Source organism: Ambystoma mexicanum, chromosome 9 (assembly GCF_040938575.1).
Source record: "Ambystoma mexicanum isolate Mex_15411 chromosome 9, UKY_AmexF1_1, whole genome shotgun sequence".
In the NCBI taxonomy this organism is placed as follows: domain Eukaryota; kingdom Metazoa; phylum Chordata; class Amphibia; order Caudata; family Ambystomatidae; genus Ambystoma; species Ambystoma mexicanum.
Window position 1 is genome coordinate 665684509 of NC_090931.1, and position 24761 is coordinate 665709269.

The 24761-nt window shown below is 43.7% G+C and overlaps 1 protein-coding gene across 6 annotated transcripts in view; it reads right to left on the reverse strand.

Annotated features, from left to right (window-relative positions):
• TRAK2 (trafficking kinesin protein 2) overlaps positions 1-24761 on the reverse strand; it is a 522775-nt gene that overhangs the window by 210934 nt on the left and 287080 nt on the right. The gene's annotated exons all lie outside the window — the stretch shown is intronic.

Genomic DNA, 24761 nt, shown 5'->3' on the forward strand with positions numbered 1-24761 from the left:
GGGGTTCCAATAATGTGGCACCATTAGTGCCTCTCCCAGTTGTGGGAGTCACTTTTGAGAGGGGGGGGGGATTGACAATGTTGGTCCCCTAGACCCTCCAACTTCTACAGGCAACCGATTTATATTGGTTGTAGTGGACCATGCCACTAGACACCCAGAAGCCATACCAATGAGGACTGTTACTGCTCAGGCTGTGCCTAAGGCCCTACTTGGTATTTTTACCAGAGTAGGATTTCCTAAGCAGGTTGTATTTGACGGGGGGAGGAGGGGTCATTTTATGTCCCACTACATGCAGGCCATGTGGAAAACCTGTGGGGTCACCTACACATTCTCTACATCCTACCATCCTCAAACAAATTTAGAGAAAACCCTTAGAAGGAAGTGGGACCTTCTACTGCCATGCCTTACTTTTGCCTAAAGAGAGATGCCTCAAGCTGGAGTGGGCTTTAGTCCCTTCGAGATCCTCTATGGACATCCAGTCACAGGCCCTTTGGCGCGGATTAAGGAGGGTACATAGAGTGCACCAATCCTAAAGCCAGTACGAATTACTGACTATGTGCTAGAGCTCAGACAGAGGATGGCACAAATGATGACAGTGGCTTCTGAGAACTTGAAAGCTGGTAAAGCTCTGGTCAAACAATGGCATGGCCAGAAGGCTAACATGGTGGAGTTTACACCAGACCAACACGTTTTCATAATGGTTCCAGTAAGACTGAGGGTCTTATAGGACAAATGGTCAGGACCTTTTCAAGGTTGTAGGCAAGCTTGGATATGTCAACTGTTTGGTAGAATTGGCAACCCCAAGGAGGTCCCTATGGTCTTTCATTTCAACCGCCTGAAGGCTTATGTCTCTAGACTAGAGATGGGAGCTTTGCTCTTAGCTTCTGATCAAGAAGAGGTCAAGGGAGCGTTACAGTTTTTCTGAAGTCCAACTAAGGGCTTAGTAAAACCATTTAATCAAGAAAGTACAAGACTCCACTTTAACATAAGGCTGTACCACCCGAGTATATGGTAGCGTAGACGGAGCAGCCAGGCTTATCCTAGGAGGGGGAAGAGGGCTGTAGAATCTGTACAAAGAAATAGTACACATATGTTCCAAAGAAACACTGAAACACTATGTATTGTAAAAATAAAGGGTTTATTTAAATTCATGTAGGCCTTGATAAATCTTGGGGGAAATAAGTACCATAACAGATCACATGAACACATTATAAAAACACAACACTATGCTTTAAAGTACACAGACCAAAGCATAGACCTTATTTAGAACACTAACCGCATTTCTAAGTAAGTCAGACCTTATCAAACACATTTAGTCTAGGGCACACCTATTCATGGGGAGTAAAGCCACTAGTTACTTTCAGATTACTTTACAGTAATTCAAGGGTAGTAGACCATGTTAGTTATACACTGGCAGTCAGTTAAGGAATCGCATAATTAACCAACCCCGTTACCAGGATATTTTTCTGGATAGTGGAACCCAGATTCATGAACAGTATACACCTATAAATGAATTTATGATAACAGTTATACTAGGTGAGTAAGACCTTTCGTGTAATGTACAATTACAGTTGCCTTTTTCATGTATATATTTATTGTGCAATAGTTAAAAACAAAATCTTGACTTTTTACACTTTACTCAAAATTAGAGAAAAACAAACATTCAGCAAAATCAAACACTTACTAAGAAGAAAAATCTGGTCTCCAATTTCAATCAAACATCCTTTTAAGACATCATTCTTCTCTACACGCATGAAGGAAAAAAAGAGAAGAATTGCCACCAAAAAAACAAAACGAAAGAACTATTTGAATCAGAGCAATATATGAAAAACAAAATATAATATCTAACATACAGCATTTTGAGATAATACAAATTCACTAGAGAATACTAGGAGATTAAGGTTTCCCTCTTTTAGTCAGCTTCCTTTCCAGTTAGGTTCAACTCATTCAGAAGATTGACTACTTCAGCCATAAGAAAAATGTCATTTCCTGAAGCCAGTCTTTCCCAACAGGACACTGCATCTTTTCACCGAACATCATATACACATCTTTTGAATCTCAAGAGTCTTTGATCCCAGGTCCCCGCACGCTCAGAGTAAATGACAAAGTGATTGTTTTTTTGTTTCGTCACATTTATCACAGATGTCTGTAGGGAAACTCTGTATCCCCAATATGGAGAATCTCTAAGGTGGGAAGGATATTTAATCTAAACATCAGAAATTCCATTCTAGTACCCGGATCTGGTGATTTCTTTAAGTAGATCGGAAGAAAGGACCTAGGTTCGTGGGTGTGAATGAGGATCATTTTGCTAACTTCATCTTTTCAAAAGTCATAATCCAGTCCATGATCTGGGTGGACACTTTTGCTTTTCCAGGATTATGAAACAATATATCAGGTGTACTATCTGATCTGATTAAGATATCATTGCACTTTGATTTAAGTGTGCTTAGGAAGATATTTTCAGTCTTACTCATTAAGTCCATGACATCTTCATACAGCGACAATGGAGGTGGATCAAGAATTAGTCTGTACATACACAGCCATTTCCATTCCAGCCACGCTCAGAGAGGCAAGGCCCAGCTCGTTATCTGACACACGTAATTGGAACACGGTCCGTTAGTGCTGGTGTTCGTTTTGCCTAGATTTTATCCCAATCTATCTCAAAGGCTTGAAGATTTGAGTCCAGACCAAAAAGAAACACTGGCACTACTTTACTGATGTAAAATGTTATTAGCGGTAGGATGGAAAATTTACAGTATCTTAAGTTACATTTTTTTCATCTGGGACCCAAATTTAATACCTTTAAATCTAGAGTCAGAAGTAGATGTTTTCTAGTGGGGAAGGCTTTAATCTTTGATCCAAAATATGTGATCTCATCAGCCACTGGGACTGTTTGTTCACCCATGGGCCAATTAAAAGGTTTCAAGGATCTATTCAGATGCTTAAAAATGACTATTTTAGATTTGTTTGGATTAATTTCCAAGTTGTTTTGTATTGCATAATCAGTTAATGCAGTCAGCAGATGCTGTGGGCCAACTTGAGTATAATCTAGCACTACAACGTTGTCAGTGTATGCCAACCAATTAATCTTTGTATTGCCAATTTTTGGGACAGCTAAGCCAATCCCTTGAAGCCATTGAGACAGATCCGATATACATAGGATAAAGAGAAAGGGAGCAATCAAGCAACCCTGACGAACTCCATACGAATCGGCTGGGACAAGTTGCCAGCTTTATTCATTCTTACTCTAAGTGACGAATTCTGATTTAATTCTATAAGGATGGATAGTAAGCTCTCTGGCAGACCCAAGTTCTTTAATTGCATCTATATTTGCTGCCTGTTAATGGTGTTGAAGGCCTGGGATATGTCCACCCAGGCTCCAAACAAAAAGTAGACTTCCCTTTACAAATGACCCAGAGCTACAACAGCTCAGTACAAGACCATTCAATGAGGTAGATATCCCCTCCTAAACCCTGTCTGTTTCGGGATACTTCCTTTAGACTTGGTCCACTTTTCAAGATCACCTAGAACCAGACCTGCGAAGATTTTTCCATCCGCGTCTAACAAGGAGATTGAGCGATCGATAGATGCTGCCAATCTATCCCCTTTTTTGTAGATCGAGATTTTAATGGAATGTCTCCAGGACTCAAGAATTTTTTTGGAAGCGATTATATTGTCAAACAGGATTTTTAAGACCCTTGTCCATAGAATGGGGTTCTTCAAAATTACATTATTGAGACCATTTGGGCCAGACGCTCTTGAGCCTGAAGATTTCACTTGTGTAGTTTAGTCCCCAGTTTGCATTGATCTTTAATTTTGGTTCCAGACTTTCTACCGCCCCACGCATCCTCGAAAAGTGGTCAATCCAAATGTGTTGTTGAATAATTGTATTTTGGGAGTTATTAGGTGAGGATTTCACAGAATTTATGATAGTCCAGAAATGTCAGGAGTTTTACAAACAGATAGCGGTCAACATTTCCTCCCCGTATTTCTGTAGCATCAAAGATCTGTGAGATCTGATCCAGTTTCTATAGGAATTATCCACTTTCCGAATTTCATCTCGGTATTCTACCACATCACCCATAGTTTTCTTAAGTGAGGCCTTTTGCTGTGTTTCCGGTCTCTTCCTTTCTTGAATTTGCATATCGAAATGTTTGTGAATCACACGCTGCTTCGTGGATTGATTGCCTGGGGGATTAGTATCCCATAGGAATTCCACAAAACAGTTTGGTCAGCAATTGCCCAAATATTGTGAACCTGACAGTCCTGGATATATTATCCAAGTTGTTCACAAGAATTTGACCCCTCTATCGAAATATACTAATTGGCTCCCTGCATCATTTACCGATAATTGCTGTGCATAGAGAGATGTTTGATGGCCATTACTAAAGCTAAAAGTAGATTTCAAGATGGCATGGTCGTCAATGTTAATCTCAGTGATGTTAAATTGTGCACAAACTCTTAAAGATTTTCAGAGGCAAAGATGTAATCAATTGTCGAATAGGATACATCCCTCCTCCAAGTCGGAGCACATGGAATGTCTCCCTCGACATTACCGTTTAACATCCTTAACTTCCTTTCCTGGATGAAATTATACCACATGTGGCCATTTCTGTTTTTTTATTTACCTTTACTCATGCCGGTAGATCGGATTGTAGTACATTGGGAGTTAAGATCACCCAACATTAAAATTTCATCTGAAGGAAATCAATCAATAGGTCAGAGTGGTTTTGCAAGAAATCTATTAGAGGGAATATTGATTATAATCCATTCTGAATTACATTAATTCCCTCTACTTTTGGATCTGACCATTAAGATACCCGGTGTATCAGCTGAGAGCAACTTTGAGCTTAGAAAAACCTCATTCCGACGTGCAATGAATAGACCTCCAGAGAGTCGACCAGAACCCACTGCTCGCTGACAGTAAGTGGAAAAACCAGCCAAAACAAAAAAAAAGAAAAAAAAATTAAAAAAAAATAATAATTTGGCCAATTTTCCTGGAACACTACCAAGTTAAAATTCTGGAATATGTATCGCTTTTTAGTATCCTGACAGAAACAGCTGTGACCCCTCTTGTTCCAGGACAACACTCTAACCGCCTCTGTTACTAGAGTTTCTGCTCCGGTACCCCCAATTTAAGAAATATCAGAGATAATTTCTGTTACCATTTCCCACACAGTAGTTGAAGCAGCATAATTGTCAGAACTCCGTGGGGCATGACTAGAGTTCACAATTGTAGGGTTTGGATGTGATGCTTCCACTGGTTGTGGGCAATCTCTCGATACCGAATGCCCTTCTTTACCCATTCTTTACCCATTCTTCTCTAGTGCCCCAAATCAATTCCCATCCCAGTCTTGACTTAAGAGCTAGTGATGCAATGTTCGTATTCAGCGTATATGGGAAACTCAAATTGTATGTCTGAAGAGAAGTGTTTTAGATCAGGAATGGATTTCATCTCGGACCAGATTTTTGAATGGTTTAGAGGTATTCTTCCAACCTTAAAAGCACTTATCCTCGACATGAAGATTGTCCACCCCACAGTTTGTTCCTGGGGTTTCTTATTTCTTCGAGTTGAACCATGTTCCTTTCTCATTGGGACTGAATGAGAATTCAGGGCATTTTTTTGGCTACCATAATTTGGTTCTCTTAATTTCTCCTTCTGAGGAGAAAATGTGCCACTGCCTGACACATTGTTTTGTTCGATCACAGTTTGTCGTTGCAGGTGGACTTGCCGAGTACCATCTCTCGGTTCATAGTGACTGTTTCGATAGTCAAAGTTTCAAATGACAAAAGTTTGACACCAAAGTGTCGGAAAAACAAGTTTAGCATATTTTTTTTAATGGGGGGGGGTCCCCCCAACCCGTTTAAAAAAAAAAAATAAAAAAAAAAAACACTTATTTTACTATACGAGATCAAAATAAACCCTTTAATATTAAAAAAAATACATCCCAAACTTTTTTTTCTACACTCTTGTTTCGAAACTTTGACTGGACAGCCCATCTCACTCCTCATCATTCAAGCTGGTGGATAAATGGATCTTCTCCATTTTTTGTTTGTCATTCAAGAAAATCTGCGGAATTTTTTGAGGTGGGGTCCTTAATTTAGCTTTTTGTTTATTTGTGAGAAAAATAGGTGCACATTTCCAGGGTGGCTGAATTAATTCTGTTTGGATCCCCACTGTAACCTTTGTTATTTTTGGTGGAGTCATTGGGGTTTCCACGGTTTTCTCCGTAACTGAATTAGTAATTTGCAGTTTATTTGCTCCATCCACTTTAGATCCCGGTCTTTTTTGTGCGTTTTGGCTCTCCCATTCAACTTTTTTTGCTTTTTCGCTCCCTTTTCATTCACTGCTAGAGTTTCATTGAGAATAGGATCTTCACCTATGATTGCTGGGATATCTTCCTGTTCTGCCATTTTGGCCAACTGTACAATCTCCTTCAAAACTGGATTCAGAAAGAGTATCATCCATATGGCTATTCACAGAATTGAGAGCAGTTGCATACAACAAGGGCATCTGCCTGACAAAGTCTAATTTCTTCCTTCTCCAAGATTAGAGTTCAATAATGTTAATTCCTCCTTTACTCTGATCCATGAGAATATTCCTTTTGTCTGTTTGAGACTTCGAAATTGCTCGATATTCAGAGAATTCCTTCGCCGACTCGTTTACTGCTGATTTTACAGCCACCATATTTGATTCGTTAATTTCCAGATCTTTTGTAATTTCCAAGATAATCCAGTATGCTGTTGCACTTCCAGTTTCTCAAAGACCTTCACCAAAGAACTTGGGACAAAGTTTAGCGCCACTATTGTAGGGGCACCCAACTCTTTCCCTTGATTTGACCCCGATATGGCAACTTTTGGTAGTTCTTCGTTCACTCTATGGGGAGTTTGTTTGCATATTTATGGCACCATTTGAGTCCAATGCTGAAATCACGTTAAGTTCGTACGAGGAGTTTGGATGCACACAGTTCTCAACAAGGATGTCAAAGTGTTGATTATGAGCTCTGTGAGGCTCCATGGATCGCAAACGAGCGTTTATTGTTTTCCATCACAGTTGCAATTACATCAACTTAGTCTGTTGAGCCCAGAGGGAAGTGGTTTACTATAGTGTTCTTCATTGTGGTGATTGTTAGCGTGTAATTTAAATTTGCTGTTAAGGTGTCTTAAATGGGGTGATAAACTGGTGTAGATGCCCAGTTTTCTTTTGCGAACATAAAAAGGAGGCAGATCCCATACTGTGTTGCACGCCACTTTCAATCGGACCCAGCTGGGATACGGGTGACTAGCTACTGTGAGAACTGGCGAGTTCTTTCGCTTAAGGTAAACATTCTGTCGTGTGGGGGCCTGTCGAATCACGGCGGTTTTTTCAAATCGCTTCTTGCCTTTATTGTTTAGAGAAGGGAGCCCTACATCCTTGGCTTTCCGTTAAACCCCATCCGAGTCAAGTAATCTGGAGTCGGAAATATTGAGCAATTTTCAAATGCAACCCCTCCCCCCCTACCTTTTTGAAATTCTCTAAATAGTAAGCTTTTCAGCAAGCCGTATTTGTTTAGTCACAATTGTGGTATTAATTCATCAATTTATTTTCAATTGGAAGTAATTCACTTTGGGTGTAGCCAATAATATAATTGTAAGAACAACCGGTCTCTCACATACTCAAACTCTTGTGTTGTGTTTAGGCCCATATAACATCAGGTGCAGCCAACCCTGGATCCGGGGAGTCACCTTCAAATTTATGACCGCTGGTTGAACGAGCGTTTGGACACTCTCGAGAAGAACGTTGGCGTCCATACACTTCGCTATCTGCAGGAACTTCTACGGAGAAGCTATTGTTTAATATAAGTGAACACAGCGTACAATTTAAGGAAGAGACGCACAGCCTTCCATTGCATGAATGAAGGTTAGTTAATATTCTTTAGGTTTATCTTAAGTATGAGACTCTCGTGTCCTGTCCGTGGGCCGCTGTAGTGGAGGATCGACATATTGACCTTGTGATATTTATGTGTACATTTGTATATCTGTAGCATTGATTCTGTCTATGGCCTGGCTCTTATCTGCCTCTCGGAGACACCAATACAAGAGGGTAGCACTACTTTCTGCCAGACACCTCAGGTCCATCCTGGAATTTTTCCCGGGTTGGTAGCAGGCTCTTGTATATTATTACCTATTGTTCCACTATAGATATTTTTATTATGGATGTTATATGTTTTTTGTCCAAGTACAAGGGCTTCACACATTGATATGTATTATCTTTGATTTTCTTTCTTTCTTGATGTTAGAATATACTTTTGTTACTCCTGATGAAGACGTCACTACACTAAAGTATATACGTCGAAACCGGTCGAGTTTGGACTAAGATGAGGTCGTGGTTAGAAAACTCTGGGACCCATCTTAATTGCCTAGGCCACTGATGTCATCTGCTGTGGCCCGTCAAATTGATTTCATGTTCTTTCTACAAATCTTTCGGATGAATTAATTATGATGAATTTTCTTATAGATTTTATGTCGTACATTGATTGGTGTTTAGTATGAATGGTTTGTCTAAATGGATGGATGAGGTTGTATGCTTGGATGATTGAATAAGATGATTTTTATTATATAGATGTGTCTTTTTTAATAAAAGTTGTTTCCTGCTATGTAAATTGTTATTACAAGTGCAGATTTAATCATGATTTGTTTGATATATTAAATCAGTATCAGGTTTAATAAAATCCTTGATACCGTTATTTTTGAATTGTTTCCTTTGGATGTCTTTCCGCTATCTAAATCTTAATTAATACTCCAATCCAAAGCGTGGGGTTTCCTGTGTCTTTCAGAGAATACAGATCCCATCCCTGAACCAGTCGGTTTTTGATTGTCTGCTAGGAAGACACATGGCGGAAGATAGAACCTGCCTCGCCCAAATTTGTAAGGTCTAAAATGAATTCTTTCCGCAGTTAAAGTTCTTTTAGTACTTGTGTTAGGGCCCGTTTGGCATTCAGGGTCGAGGGGCCTGCAATCATCTCCTGAAGGAGTACTTCTCAGAAAATAAGATTTAAACATTTTACTTAACTTCAGTGTGTTTTGACAAATTCTGCTTAAATGACCGATGAACACTTATTTTACCTCAGTTTCTCTTTGCAGACCAGAATATCAAATGATTTTTGGGAAAGGGAAAAGGGCAGTAGATTTTGATGTAAAAGCGGACGTGGTCACAGCTCTCATTCAAAATTTCCCAGCAGTGTTTTAGAATGAGGGAGAGGCTGTCCTTTTCACCCGCGCGAGTCAAAGGCACGACGCCCGCAGTTCTCATGTGGGTCAACTATAATACAAATACAGACCCGAAGTTTGTCGGAAGAGAGTCAAATTTTGCCCGTTCAGATTCTGCACATTAAGCGAATCAAAGGCGCTCCGGCGCACAGTCTCCGCAGCTATGACAGGGAAAGAGATTAGCTCCGCCTCCCAAACAGAACTCTAGCTTTGAGTATATGCTGGACGGTGATTATGAGTCAATGGGGGCCGACGGTCTTTAGTACTTTATACTGGAGGGAGAGAGACTAAAAAGGCAATGTGTGTAGAGCTGAAAAGTCTTTATCGTAAATTGAGGTGCAAGCCACTAATAGGTAATTAACCTTTATGTCGCCGTACTGGTGGAAGCCTTGCTCCTCACAGCATACAGTCACTGCCTCAGCTGTACTCACTGACTGCAGCACACACTGCTGCCACACTATGCGGCCCACTCCGCGGCTGCAGTGTGTATTTGAAGGTGCTTCAGAGGACGTCTGCTGAACCTGCTCCTCCCTCCAGGCAATGGACAAATCAGAAAGACTGGACTCTCAGGATGCACTGACTGCAGCACACTGATGCCACACTCCGCACACAGGTGTTTTTCAGCTCAGTGGAACAGCCAAAATAAGCAAGAATGCTTTACATTAATTTAGGATGCACCAGGCAGCCCAAGGTCAGCTACATCTAAAGAACACTTTTCAAGAATGGCACACAGCTATTCTAGGCAGGTAAAACCCAGGGATGCAATACAATATTACAGTTGCTTTTTAAGATCAGTGGAACACAGATTGAGATAAGCAAGAACTTATTTTAGGATGGCACACAGCTAACTCAAGGTAAGTAAAACCTATATACTCTTAAAAGGAGCTATGAGCAACTTGAAGGTATTTATAAAGCTAAGACTGTTTTAGTATCTGTATAAAACAGAGCAGGGAAAGCAAACCCCAATTTTACACTTTATGAATGACTCAATGTTATTCTAGGTAGGTAAAACCTAAAGGCAGACTTATTCTAAACAGGCTACACAGCAAGTTAGGGGAAGCAAGACCCAGTTGGGGAACTTACACCTATTCTCTGAAAGAAATATTTAGTGAAGCTAACAGCATTACTTTTGGGAAAGAGGCACAACCAATTCACAGGTGAGGAAAATAAACCTTCGATATACTTTTCAGAATGGCACAACATACATTCAAGCCAAGTAAGAATTTGTGTAACTGTCCACTCTCAAGAGTGACAGTTACCAACCAACTCTTTCACAAGTAAGTACTTTTAAACACTTGTTATACTTTTCCAGACAGACTTGTTTACTTATCCAGTCCTTCCCTGTTCTATTGGATGAGTTAACACAGAAGGGGGACCCTAGTGGTCTAGGAGCCAGCTGTAGGCAGGGTGAGATAGGGTTCTATTACAGGAAAAAGTCAGAGGTTCTGTGGAAGACTTTTCAAACAAGTAAGTAGTTAACTTTAAAGTTAGTTAGGGTCCAGGGGCTTCTGAGAAGACACCCTAGAAGATTTCCAGCAGTGGGTCTCGGTGAACTGCATGATAGTACACCCAATCACAGAAAACACCCCAAAAGCTCTTCAGAAATTGCACAGGCCTAAGGTAAGTAAATACCCCAGCCAACCCAGTACCTCAGCACAGAAGAGTTGCAGCAAGAAGACCTAAGGATCTGCAGCCAAAAACCTGGTTGATGGATTCCTTTGCCATGGAGACAGAACTTTGGAAGGGATTCTGCAGCAGGGCTCAATGGAGAAGGCTCCAGGCAAGAGTTTTTAAAGCGGATGCAGCTCTGGTTTTGGCCCCTTTTCAGGAGCCAGAAGATGACCAATATCGCTGGTCGGATTCTTTTCGTTTGCAAGGTCCAGCACTCCGATCCGGGGACTTTTAGGACTCCAATCCTGTATCTGGAGTTACAGCAGGATGCCACCAAAGTTTCAGCTTGATTCGCAATTCACAAGCCTGCACCGCACAATGGCTCGAGGTCCCAGGGTATTGGGGTATTGCAACCCCGCAAGGTCGTAGCACGACACGCGATGGCTCAAACGTCAGGTTTTCTTGCATCTAGTGGATCTCACCAGGCTCTGGGTCGGGGTCGTCCGTTTCGGGATCCCCAGGTTGATTGTAAGAAAGGGTTACAGCAGGTTACGCTTACACAGCATGCTCTCTGGTAGCTGGAAATCAATACGGCTGTCGTTTCTTCATCTTCCTCTTCAGTTTGAGCTCCAGTGGTTGACTTGTCAGCAGCTTCCAGATGCAGAGTATTTATCAGGAACTACAGCATAACTTCTGCATTCTCGCCCCGCATTTTACAGCAAGGGGTGGACAGCCAGCCCCCCCCCCCCCACCCCCCACCTGGAGTTGTTCCCTTTCAGGCAAAGTGGAAGACAAAGGGCTGCAGAGTTTTTGACTCCTCCCTCGCTTCCTGCCTTTCCAGACATTCTGAATCTTGGGCGGTGAATCCACAGGATTCCCGCCAAGGACAAAATATCCACTGAGGTTGTTCCCACCTAAAATGGCAGGGTAAGACCTCAAACAAGCACACACATGATGAAAAAAAGGAGCCCACCATTTTTCTAAAAAATGCCCTTCTGTGCATTACCAAGGCTGAACATCCTGCGAGTAATAAAGACTATAAAAGTCATAAAAGGTAAAACCACTGGCACCAGCCATTCATGTAAAACTTGCAATTGTAACAAAATGTTACCAGGGAAGTAAGAAAGGGGATACATTGTATCCCACCAGCACTCCACATAAGGTGGGGTGTGCTGGTTCATTATATAAAATGTAAAGGGGAATGAAAATCCCCCTTTACTACTTGGGAACTGTAGTTCACACAAGTACATCAAAGAGGAACGTAGGGGAGACCAAGGGGGCAGCCCAGCATAAGCCCAAAAGTGTTATGAAACTACAACTTTAACCATACACTATGAACCGACATAGAAAAGGCCACCCATAAAAAGAGTAAAAGACTAGGGGGGGGAGGGGGTGGGAGAGATTCCCCTTCACCTAGGGATCAAGTAAAGTAGTTACCCTGTCAAAGCAAAATGTTCTGAGGTTCACACAGGTCAAAAAGATGCATCACTGATAGAACAGTGAGCCTCTCCCAGATCTTCTAAAGGGACACACTTCAGATGGGTCTATAGAAGTAGTTGACGTCTTCTAATCTGACACTGCAGCAACAGGACGAGTGCAAATCTTTAACTCAGTTTACCCCTCTGTTCTCACAACAGGCTTGACCCCCCTTAGGGTCAGCATGACATGGACACTGGTGATCGTGTACCTGTGAAAAGCAAGGGCTACAGGATGTCAGAACCAGTATTACCCAAATTGATCTTTTACAATTGACCTTTTGCACAATTGACCTATTACAGTGGTCCTAATGGACCTTCTGTGCAATTGACCTTTATATTATTTTAGTTATTCTCTATATGCAAGGTCCAGCACTCCGATCAGGGGACTTTTAGGACTCCGATCCTGTATCCGATCAGGGGACTTTTGTATTGGGTTGGTTTTGGATTATAAATAATAAGGGGATTGGGTGGGGGGGGTTTTCCCCCCCCGCATATATGTCCTAATTGACCTAAATTAGGTCCATTCTGCTGGGGTCAATTGTGAAAAGGTCAATTAGTATACAACCGCGGAACACATTAAAGAAGAGGCCAACAAGATGCTTGATCCTGGAGTGATTGAACATTTCACAAGTCCATGGGCTAGCCCAGTTGTGTTGGTGCCAAAGTCAGGTTCCAAAGAATTTAGGTTTTGTGTGAACTATACAGCCTTGAATTCAGTTACCAAAACGGATGCCCACCCTTTGCCAAGGACAGTTAAACTGGTGGATAAGCTGGGATCCGCAAAACTCCTCAGTTCTTCAATAGATATTGGCAAATTGGCATGACTGACCGTGCCAAAAAGAAAACAGCATTTCTACCCCAGAAGGCCTGTACCAGTTTAATGTCATGGCCTTTGGATTGAATAATGCACCCGCCACTTTTCAGAGAAAGATTAATCATGTTCTTAATGGGTTAATGGCTTCTGCATGCCATACTTGGATGACATTGCAGTGTTTAGCCCTACCTGGGAAGAACATATCATCCATCTTGAACAGGTTTAGTTTCGTTTTTTTGTATAGCGCTCCTAACCCGAAGGTATCTAGGCACACGTTTGCAGGTTACAATTGAGTGCAGGTAGTTTGCTTTACAGTTAACAAGGTACATACAATGATTGGCAAGCAGGTTATAATACAATAGTATATTTACATTGGGGGTGATCACATAGTACAAAGCATCAAGCAGTGCAGAGGTACATTAGGTTCCATGTATAGGTCAATAGTATGATAGTATGGTGCATGCATCATTATTCTGGTCAGACTAGCCACGTTTTTAGATTTTTTTGGAAGGCCCAGTAAGCTGGCTCCAGTCTGAGGGCAGGGCATTCCAAAGTTTGGCGGCTTGGACAGGAAAGCTCTTGCCTGAGAGGGGTAGGAGTATTTGGGTGTGATCTGCATAGTTAGTGTAGGTGACACCCAAACTGCCAAGGTGGTCAAACAGTGGCTTTGTAAAAATGTTGTACAAGGTAGGCGAGACGCACAAACCTTGGGGAACAGCACACAAAACTGGCGCCGGGTGGGCCGTTGCTGTTGGGGCGAATACTCTAATTGTTTTATAGGGGAGGAAATATGTTATCCAGGATGTGGCTTTGTCGGAGAAGGCTGCAGCTGATGTCAAGTGTTTGCATTGGACATTTTTTTTTTTTTTGGTTGAGCAGGTCAATGGCCGCTGATGGGTCTAACAGTAGAAGTAGAGCTACGTTGCCTTTGTCCATTAACTCATCCATTTGTATTTTAAGGTCAATGAGGGCCGACACTGTGCTGTGACCTGGTCTAAAGCCTGACTGGCGAAGGCCTAGGAGATTGTTTGATTCAAGATAAGTTTGAATTTGAAGGTACGCAGCTCTGTCCAATATTATTAAGAAGGAAGGGTACCGTCATTATAGGTCGATAGTTGGTGGGTGTATTTGGGTCTAGGGTGGGTTTCTTTAGTTGGGGGGAGGACCCAAGCATCCTTAAGATTGGTGGGGACTGTACTAGTTTCGAAGGATGCATTTATTAGGGTGGTGATGAATGGTGGGATCTCCCCAACCACGTCTTTGATTAAGGTGGCTGGGCATATGTCCCCTTGGTTTCATCACTTCAGGTACTGAGACTGGGGCAAAGTGAAATGGGGTGGGCCAATTCATGGTGGCGTCCGACTGCTCAAAGTGTTGGGCGTCTGAGGACAGGCTACTTTTTGTGGGTCAATTTTAGTATGAAGGAGAGATTTCATCAAACAGTGCTTTTTGGATATTCAAGCACCAATTCGTGTCTTTTATGCAGGCTTCCTGTGGAGTCATTGAGGTTTCTAATTCTTTTAGGATGCTAAATAGTTCTTTTGTACCCGATTTTGCATTGCTAATTCTCTCATTATAGGTGTCACTTTTCGTTTGGTGGATGGAGTTTTTGTAGTTATTGAACATTGTGATAAATGTCACTTTGTTGGTAGAAGACAGTTACCTTCAGCTGCTCTCTTTGTGTTATGTAGATTTCTTAGGCTAGTGGTATACCACGTGTTTATTTGTGCCAAGTGTTTGGCTTTGCACATTTTTTAGTGGGGCCACTTTGCCTATGGCCTGAGAGAGGGTTTGGTTGTACAAATCTACCATCTCTGCAGGGTTTAGATTGTCAAAGTTAGGTGGGCTGGTAATAGGGTGAAGTAAGGGAAGTATCCTTTCAGCTGTAAAATTGCGTTTATTTCTGGTAAGGGCTGGTGGGTGGGGGCGCATACTCTGGCCAGGGTTTGAGTTGGGTTGGTCCAGGATGGTGAAGCTGATCACGTGGTGGTCAGACCAAGCGCAAGGAGTGTAACTGAGAATCTTAGTGTTGTAGTTAAGATCAGCAATCCAATCAAGGGTTCTGCCTTTGTTGTGCGTTGGGTTGGTGATGCCATTCACAAAGCCTAGTTATGTTATTGTATTGGTTAGTGCTGAGGCAAGGTTATCTTTGGGGTCATTGAGTCCCAAGTTAAAGTCTCCTAGTAAGATGCTTTTTGAGCCTGGTTTAACATTATTGGTGAGAAGCTGGGTAATCTCTTCATCCAAAGATGATGCTGGGCCTGGAGGTCTGTATGGCAAATGTATAGTCAGAGTACATTTGGCAGTTTGGGGTAATTTCATAGAGAGGAGTTCCCCGGAGGTGAATGGTTGATGGATGGGTATTTCTCTTACGCCCAATTGTTTTTTGGAGTGCTAGTCCACCTCCTCTAGCGTTTTCTCTGTCTGTTCCGAGGATCATGTAGTCATCTGGTATGGCCAATGATCGAACCGGGCCGGCTGCTGCGGGCAGCCAGGTTTCAGAGATGGCTAGGATATCCAGATTATTGGTCAGGATGAGATCAGTGATGTCGAATGCATGTGCTGTGAGCGATCCCGCGTTGATGAGTGCACACCTGATAAGTGACTTAGATAGGTCTGTGTTGGGGTGAGTAGAGACAGGTATGTGTTAGGGGCTAGTCAGGCATACCGACTTGTTAGGCATGGGGTCTGTTCTGTGGGTTAGGCCTGGATTGGTGTGGGTGTGTCGTTTTCTAACCGCGCGGTTGCTAGATGTGCTAGGAGTAGGGCAAGCGGAGAGGGATAGGCTGTTGTCTAGTAGAGTCCTAGGTTTGACAGAATTCTTGATTGTCCCTAGAGAGTGCTTGTTGTAAGCCATTTTAATGTGCTAAGTGTCAGTGGTGGGGATCAAGGTACCTTGTGATCTAAGTCGGAGGTTTCTTATGTTAGGCGGACTTGGTATGTTGGCCGTGGGCTGGTTGGCATATTTCGGTATCCACCGGGTTGGGGTGAGTATTGCGTACTCGTTGGGTGTTGTCTCAGGTGTGGGTGTGGTTACCTTATTGAGCTCTAGAAGTGAAGGAAGGAACTCAGTGGGTTGTATTGAATGGGCACGAGGAAGCAACTTAGGTATACTTGAGGTTGTTGCATGGGTGATAGGCTTGTTCAGATCTGTGCAAGTCATGATAAAGGAATTAATGCTAACGTTTCTATTGCTAGTAGAATTGGCTAGCAATGACGATGGTTAGAGGTACATTATTTGTTTAACGAAATAGGAGAGGAGTATAACCAGTGTGCAATGGGTGGCACAATAGTAACACAATAGGGACTGAGCAAACATTTGTCAGTACTTCAGTGTAAACGCCAGTACAGCAATACTGTTGAATGACTATTGACAATTACAGTGTATGCTAGGAGCGGACGGCTCTTAATTGGATCAGGCGAATATGCAATTAATACCTCGAAGGTGGTGAAGCTAACAATGCAGGAGCGAGGGTACAATAGACAAGCTAGTTAGACATGCTCCTAGTTGTGGGTAAGTAACAGTACATCTTTGGAATGGTAGCTGGGCAGGCTGAGTAAAGTTACATTGACATGCGCATACTACCTTTATAACGTGTAGTACATAATGAGCATTAATCCTAATGGAGGCACATAATTTCTTAACGGTTATAAGGTGGGCACGCTGTGTGCAGGTTGCGCTAGATGCAGAATCGAGCAAGGGCACAAGAATAATGGTAGTCGTAATCAGGCGAGTGGATAGCAAGGTGTTGCAGGCTTTTTAACAGGCCAATCTGACTAAGATTTACAGGATACTATAGGAACTTAATTGATAACTATGGGACCATAGCTTCTCCAATGAATACTGTTCCCTCTCCCAAGTATCCTAAAAAAGTCAAGTGGAATGAGGACTGTGAAAAAGCAGGGTTTGAAAGATGCCCTCTGTAAAGCTCCAGTTTTGAGAGCTCCAGATTATACTCGGGCCTTAGTCCAGGCTGATGCTTCCAACACAAGGATTGGAGCAGTCTCGAGTCAATTTGATAGCAAAGGCAGGGAGCACCCCATCATCTTTATTAGTAGGAAACTAGAAGCTAGGGAAACCAGGTGGGAAACTATTGAACGTAAATGTTGTTCTATTGTATGGGCCTTACAGAAGTTAAAGGCATTCCTGTATGGAAATACTTCCAGATTCAAAACTACCACCAACCATTAAGGTGGTTGATTCAGATGAAGGGAGAAAACCCGAAGTTGCTCAGGTGGTCCATTAGCCGTCAAGGCTTTGACTTCACTATTGAGCACAGGCCAGGTACCAAACATAAAACTGCTGATGGTATTTCCAGAAAGTATGACCAACTGGAACCAGAGATCCATCCAGGAGTGGATTAGATTCTCCTGTACCTTAGTCTGGCGGGAGATTTAATATTTCTATGTTTCATCCCCTCTCCTAGTGAGACCACCCCCAGCACCTTTTGCTGGACCTCTAGACCTTTTCTTTTCATCCTGAATGAGTGATGTCTTTTTCCCCCCTAATTCATTCTTATTTGCTCTGGAACTCTGTTCTCTGTTTTAACTTTGTTATGGAGTCTGCTTTCCTCCATATCTCTTAAGGCATCTGTGTAACTTTCAGCACACAACACCATATTTGCAGTGTTGCTGGGGACCCCTTCGGTCCCCCTTTGAGATTCTTTTACCATCTTCTATAACTACAGTTCTTAAGGCTATATGGATACTTTGTATCCTTCCTAAAACGTTATACTATGAGAGATTAGCACACACACCACCTGTTAGGTAAGAATTGGTGCAGTCACACTGTGAGACTACACAACACTTATCTGCTTGTTATTAGGTAACCCACCTTTTGGTATAGGTCTATACTACACAAGTTGGTAGTGTGACTGAGCAACCAGGTCTATCTCAAGAGGGGTAAATGTGAGCTGTAGAGCTGTACAATTGAAATTCGTAATTACAAGTAGCCAAGTAAACTTTTACACTCAAGGTTTCAGTTATAAATAGTTATTTAACGTCGATTTAAATGAGCATTATTTAAAAAAAGGCAATTCATTGTAACAATTCAAATACACTTTAAAATTACTTTTCAGAGTCAAATAAAGCCAGTGGATAATGTTTGGATATGCTTCATACACTACTCCTACAACCTGAGGGGACTTCAATCATAAGGATAGTATTTGCATTTATATATGACACTAATATACTTTTACAGAAAGGAAAGGGTTAGGGAAGTAAAAAGGTTAGAACAATTTCTCAGCAATTGTGAGGACAGCTGAATCCTCCAATTAAGTCAAGAAAAGCCTTTCCCAGCAGTACCAGCATACAACAAGCTACCACCTATGAGGGACAAACAATATAGTCAATGGAATTAGAGGAGGTCCTTTAGGGAGCCAGGACAGCCAAAGTCATTTGGACACAGTCTGTGAATCTGATGCACTTCTTGGATAAAAATCTTGCAGTGTTAGAGCGTTCAAAAAACAAACAAAAAAAACTTGTAGGTCACAAGCTGTTTAACTTGTGAGAAGGGAGTTGAAATCAACTTGAAAAAAGTAATCCAATGCAATTCCCCAGTGAGAAAATCACAGCTAAAAGGCAATACGGTAAGTACCCCAAGCCTAAACAGTACCTCTGGTTAGAAGAAGAGTGGTCCAACTGGATTCCGTCTTGCTATAGCGGTGCAGACCCTGGTTCCCGAGCCTCAGTCGTGGGGACAAAAGTGAGGACGTCTGGAGAGCTTCTGCAGCAGTACTTGGGAGGTCGTCAGCAGCTATGGGCTCTTTTTGGTTCAGCTGCACTTTGCAGTTTCAGCGCTTAGCAAACAGCACTGATGCAGATCTCGGACACCGGTTGGACTTCCTTCATTCCCTCGGTCCTGCACTCTGGAGAGGGGACTCTGGATCTGGAGGTCCTGCTTCTGGAGGGTCCTTAGGAGAACTGCGGACACTCAACCCCTGGCATTGGGCTCCCGCAGCAACAGAGAAGCACAGCAAGTCAGGGATGGTGGTCCAATGGAGTCTTTCTCGGGGTTGGTTGGTCCCACTAACCCAAGGGAAGAAGTCTTTCCATCCGCAGCTTCTCTGTTGAGGTGAAAGGTCAGCACAGCAGCAGGGCTTCACCGGGCAATTGAAAGGTCCAGGAGGTTGCAGCAAGCTTTGTTCACGGTTTCTTCATCGGGTGTTTCTCCGAGTGGCCGACTCTACTTTAGTTCCAAAACCCTCGCCTTTTAAGCATCTTTCTCCCATTCATGCACAGCTTAGGCTGTCAATCACAGAGCAGGGCAGCTGTCCTGATAGGACAGCCAGCCAGCCAGCCAGCCAGTCAGGACTAGTTGCTTTCAGGCATTCCTAGAAGCAAAGGACAGGGGAGTTTCAGGACCCTCCCTCACATCCTGTCCTTCCAGACACTCTGGAGCCAGGGGCGGGCTTCAGGGCGGAAGCGGGCTGAAGCCCGCCAAAGGCAAGACAAACAAAGGGCTCGAACCGGAACGCACAGAGTAAAACCCAAGTACGACCTCACAAACAGAAAATGATGAAAAAAAGAGGTCTTTTTGACAAAATGGCCCCCATGGCTTCTGTACTGCAGCTGAGGGTTCAGGCTGCAGTAGAAAAGCACAATGGTAGGGAAAGGTAAACCACTGCCACCAGACATTTAAAGTAGTGAGGGTAACATATAATATGTTACAGGAGAATGTAGGAAAAGGGGCTACTAAGTAACCCCCCCAGCACTCCACATAAGATGGTGTGTGCTGAACCTACAAAGAGAAAAGGTAAGTTAAGTCAATTTCACTTTACTAGGAACTGTACTCCACACAAGAAAAGGTATTTAAACCTCAAGAGAAATCTAAACTATTTCTGAGTGACACTACAAAAAGCAGATGCCTATGGAGTATGTCAGACTTCAAAAACTCACTCACTCCAGGGTTAAAATTAAAAGTCCAGTAAAAGAACTGGGGGTCTCTAAGGTTGAAGGGAATTACTTACGCCTGGTAACGTTCTTTTGACTGGATGTTCCGCCCACATATTCCTCATCTTTGACATGTAATGTCCAGCTACAGCTGCTTCCGGAAAAAAGTTCGGCAGAGGGCGCTGTGCGTCGATGGCCTTGTCGATGTCCCTCGAAGGCCTCAGTCGAGGTTGATGTCATCGAAGGGTATTATATAGCTCCTTCAGTACCCTTTGGCCTCAGTTCTGTTTTTCCCCCTTCTCTTGCAGCAGAGATACCCATGAAATACAGTTATGACAGTACTCAGCCTTGGTGGAAGGGAAGCTGTAATACCACAGGAAATTGTACTGCGGGGTAGGTTGGGAGGGCAATGAGGATCCGTGGGAGGAACATCCAGTCGAAATAACGTTACCAGGGGTAAGTAACATGTTCTTTGAATGGATTGTGTCCTCCCACATATTCCTCATCTTTGACAGACTCCCAAAGCAGTGTTATGATTGGAGGAGGGTGTAGAATTATGATTTAACCATTTTTCCTGGGTATGGGAAGCATCCAGACAGTAATGTTTCGTAAACGTGTGGATGGAAGACCACGTTGCAGCCTCACAGATATATTGGAACACCCCTTTGGTGGAATGCGCTCAACCCTTCAGCAGGGTCTTTACCTTCCAACTTGTAGCATCCCGATATCGTGAGTATAATTCACCTAGACAAAGTCTGTTTGGAAACAGCCTGACCTAGCTTGTGTCCTGTGTAACCAATAAAACGTTTGCCATCAACTCTCAATTTAGACATTCTGGAGATGTAAAAGCTTAACGTTCTCCAACCTATGGAGTCTTTCCTCTTCCTTGCCAGGATGAGGCGGAGGGTAGAATGAAGGAAGAATAATTCTCTAACCCAAATGAAAGTGCGAAACGACTTTTGGTCAAAAGGAGGGTTTGACCCTTAAAACAACCCTGTCCTTGTGAAAGACTGTAAAGGGTGGCTTGCATGAGAGTGCCTGCAACTCGCTCACTCTGCGGGCTGATGTGAGAGCTATCAATAGGATTGTCTTAAAGGTTCAACTTTAGCGGACATGTGCAGAGGTTCAAATGGAGCACACATCAGAAATTTCTAAACCAGATTAAGGTCCCAAACCGGAACCTGGAAAGGATATGGAGGGAACAACATTAGTGAGCCCCTTTAGGAATGGAGTCAGCAGTGGTATCTTGAAATAGGAGCATTCTCTGAAGAGCGCTTAAAGATCGATAGCGCTGCAAAGTAGCCTTTGATGGTAACTATCTGAAGGCCCAAATTAGCTAACAATAGAAGGAAGGAAAGGAAATCCAGAATTTTACACAGAAAAGGATCAACATTCTTTTCTTTGCACCAGTTGCAAAACTCATTCCAACGGCACAAAGACTTTGCTGCTGGTCTTCTGGCTGAAAGCAACACCTCCATCATGTCATCCGGGAGGTCCCAATCCTTGAATTTCAGCCTTTCAGAAACCAAGCGTGAAGGTTGAGAGTTTTGACCTCTGGATGGAGAACCTGACCCTCCTCTCGCGAGAGAAGGTCCTCTCTTTGTGGAAGACACATCGGAGGTCAGATGGACATATCCAGAAGGTCCGGGTACCACGTCCTCCTGGCCCAATCCGGAGCAATTAGGATCATGCGTTTCCAGAACCTTCTCAACCTCCTGATTACATGAGAAATGAGGCGGACCGGAGGAAATTCGTACAGGAATGGAAACTCTCAGTCCACCACGAGTGCATCTCCTAGAGCTCCTCTTGGAGGAAATTCCCTGGAGCAGTACAGTTTGCACTTCCGGTTGACACTGGTCGCGAACCGATCCACTCGTGGGGTTCCCCAAAGGGTGAAGATTTCTTGAAGGACTTCCTGAGCTAGTTCCCACTCGTGGGAGACTGCTCTGCCAGCTCAGAGCGTCCACTGCTGTTTTCTCCTCTCCAGCTAGGTGAACTGCCGATAGGGAGATTCCTTCTTGATGTGCCCAGTACCAGAGATGCATTGCCTCTCTGCACAGTGGTTGTGACCCTAGGCCTCCTCACTTGAGGTACTGCATGGCCACTGTGTGGTCTGTCATTATCAGGACGTTCTTTCCTCAGACAGAGGGCAGGAAGGCCTTCAGCGCTAGTCCGATTGCCCTCAGCTCCAAAAGATTGATGTGTAGTTCGGACTCCGATGGAGACCAATGATCGCCGATTGTCAGCTCGTTGGCATGGGCTACCCCACCCCTTGAGTGAGGCGTCTGTCACTACTGTAATCTCCGGTCATGGTTGCCAAAGAGGTTCACCCTTCAGAAGATTTTCCTCACAAGCCCACCACAGAAGATCCAGTGAGACTCTGGATGGAATCTGAAGTCGGTCCGACATCTTTCCAGAGAATTGGGACCATTGTGTTCTTAGAGCCCATTGGAGGGATCTCATTCGCAGGTGGGCCTCTGGCACCAGAAAAATGTAGGATGCCATGAGGCTGAGCAACCTCAAAAAAAGAAATTAAATCCGGAAAATTCAGGGCACTGTGAAATTTGGTAACCATCTGAAGAATGTCTTGACCCCTCACCTCGGGTGGTGAGCTCTTTCCCAAGGATGTGTCTAGTACAGTTCTGATGTACTGGAACTTTTGGGAAGGTGTCATATGGGAGTTCTTGTAATTGAGGGCGAAGCCCAGTCTGAAAAGAATGGCAGGTGACTTTGAGATGATCTAGAGCTTGTTAGGGAGAACGCCCCCTCATCAGCCAATCGTCGAGGTAGGGGTAGACGTGAATCCCCCCCATCTCCCGAGGCTCGCTGCCACTACCGACATCAGTTTGGTGAAAACTCTCGGGCGGAGGTCAGCCCGAATGGCAGAACTGAAAATGAGAACCGCCAACCGCAAACCTCAGGTATTTTCTGATCTTGAGATGGATTGGCACATGAAAATAAGCATCCTGAAAGTACAATGACACCAACCAATCCTGAATATGGAGGGCTTGAAGGATCTGAGTGTTCGTGACCATCTTGAACTTGTCCTTCCTGAGGAACTTGTTCAGGTATCTCAAGTCCAAAGATGGGTCTCAGTCGTCAGTCCTTTTTGGGGATCAAAAAATATGGGTAGTACAATCCCTGGTTCCTCTCTGCTACAGGTACTGGTTCTATCGCACCTTTCTCTAGCAGGGTTAAAATCTCCTGCACAAGGAGCGGATTCGGAATCCTCAGAGTGGTTGCCCGGTGGATTGTTCCGAGTTCTTCTTATGAAAAGAAGGCAATAACCGTGGGCTATGGTTTCCAAGGCCCAAGCATCCCAAGTAATGTCTCGCCATTCTTGCAGATGCTGAGACAGTCTCCCCCACCCCCACTGGTGAAGTGGGGCTCAAGACCTCAGAGTGGTTTTGTGGCGGCTGCTGCAGAGGCCGATGGTAAGGAGGCTGCTGTTTGAGCTGGCTTTGCACCTCTACCTCGTCCACCACGAGGAAACCTTTGGCCCCTTTGACTGGCCATTCCTCTTGGCCTTCCAACTGAGGAGTAGTAGCGAAAAGATATAGCCCTCCAAGGTGGTCCACTAGGACGAAAAGGCTGAAGTTGCCTAACAGCAGCACCACCTACAGTTTGGCTGCTGCTTTTGAGGTCTGCAACTTCTCAAGGCTCATCAGTCTTGTTGCCAAAAAGATGAGACCCGTCAAAAGGTATGTTGAGAAGCCTATATTGCACATCCAGTGCAAAACCAGACTTCCTCAACCATGCAAACCTGCGCATGACCGTGCTGGTAGCCATGGATCTGCTGATGCTATCTGCAGAATCCAACCCCGATTGAAGGGACTCACACATGGCTTCTTTGCTGTCCCCAACAATCGCTAAGAAGCTGTCCCTTTCTTCCCCTTCGGGAATATGCTCTGCCGCCATGAAGATAGTCCCGCAGAGTATACGAACACTTTGCGAGGGCATAAAGTGAGTTGGCAGATTTTAGTGGCATGCTGCCTGCGGAAAATACCTTCCGCGCCCATCCATCTATGCGCTTGTCATCTCCATCAGGAGGGATGGTGGGGTACGCTGCCTGTTTTGAAGTAGCCATAGTTGCCTGCACCACCAGACTCTCCGCAGTGGGGCATTTCAACAAGTAGTCTGGGTCGCTACTCGAGGGGCAGTATTTTTTTCAGGAGTTTATCGACTGCCGATTGGACTCCAGAGTCTCCCAGTTCCTAGCCACCCTTTTTTGAAGTGCCACATGAAAGGGCAAAATGGGATCAGTTTGGGGACCCTTGTCCAGAATGTCTGTTAGGTCGTCCTGGTCATAGGGTAATGAGGGACTGCTCCAGCCCAAATACTCGACCACCCTGGACATAAGCCGACGATAGGAAGAATCAAATGTTCTCCTCGTACAGGCTTTCCGAACTCCAGTGCTGAGGAGGGGTCAACCCCACTTGCTGTTTGCAAGTTTTCATATAAATCTTGCTTTCTGCTCCCTTCAGAGATAAAGCTCTCTGGTACATTGGTGTACCATATTGTAACCCAAATGGTGCATCCTCATCATCTGAATGTTCCTCCGCTTCATAAATGGGAGTAAGGGACTTTAAGTCCTTCGGGAGGGGCGCATAAACATGGTCATGGGGCAATGAAGATAATTCACAGATTTGTCTACTTCGGGGGCAAAAAGGACAATTTGCCCAAACTGGGTATGTTCATGTGTGTCAAGGCAACAGTGT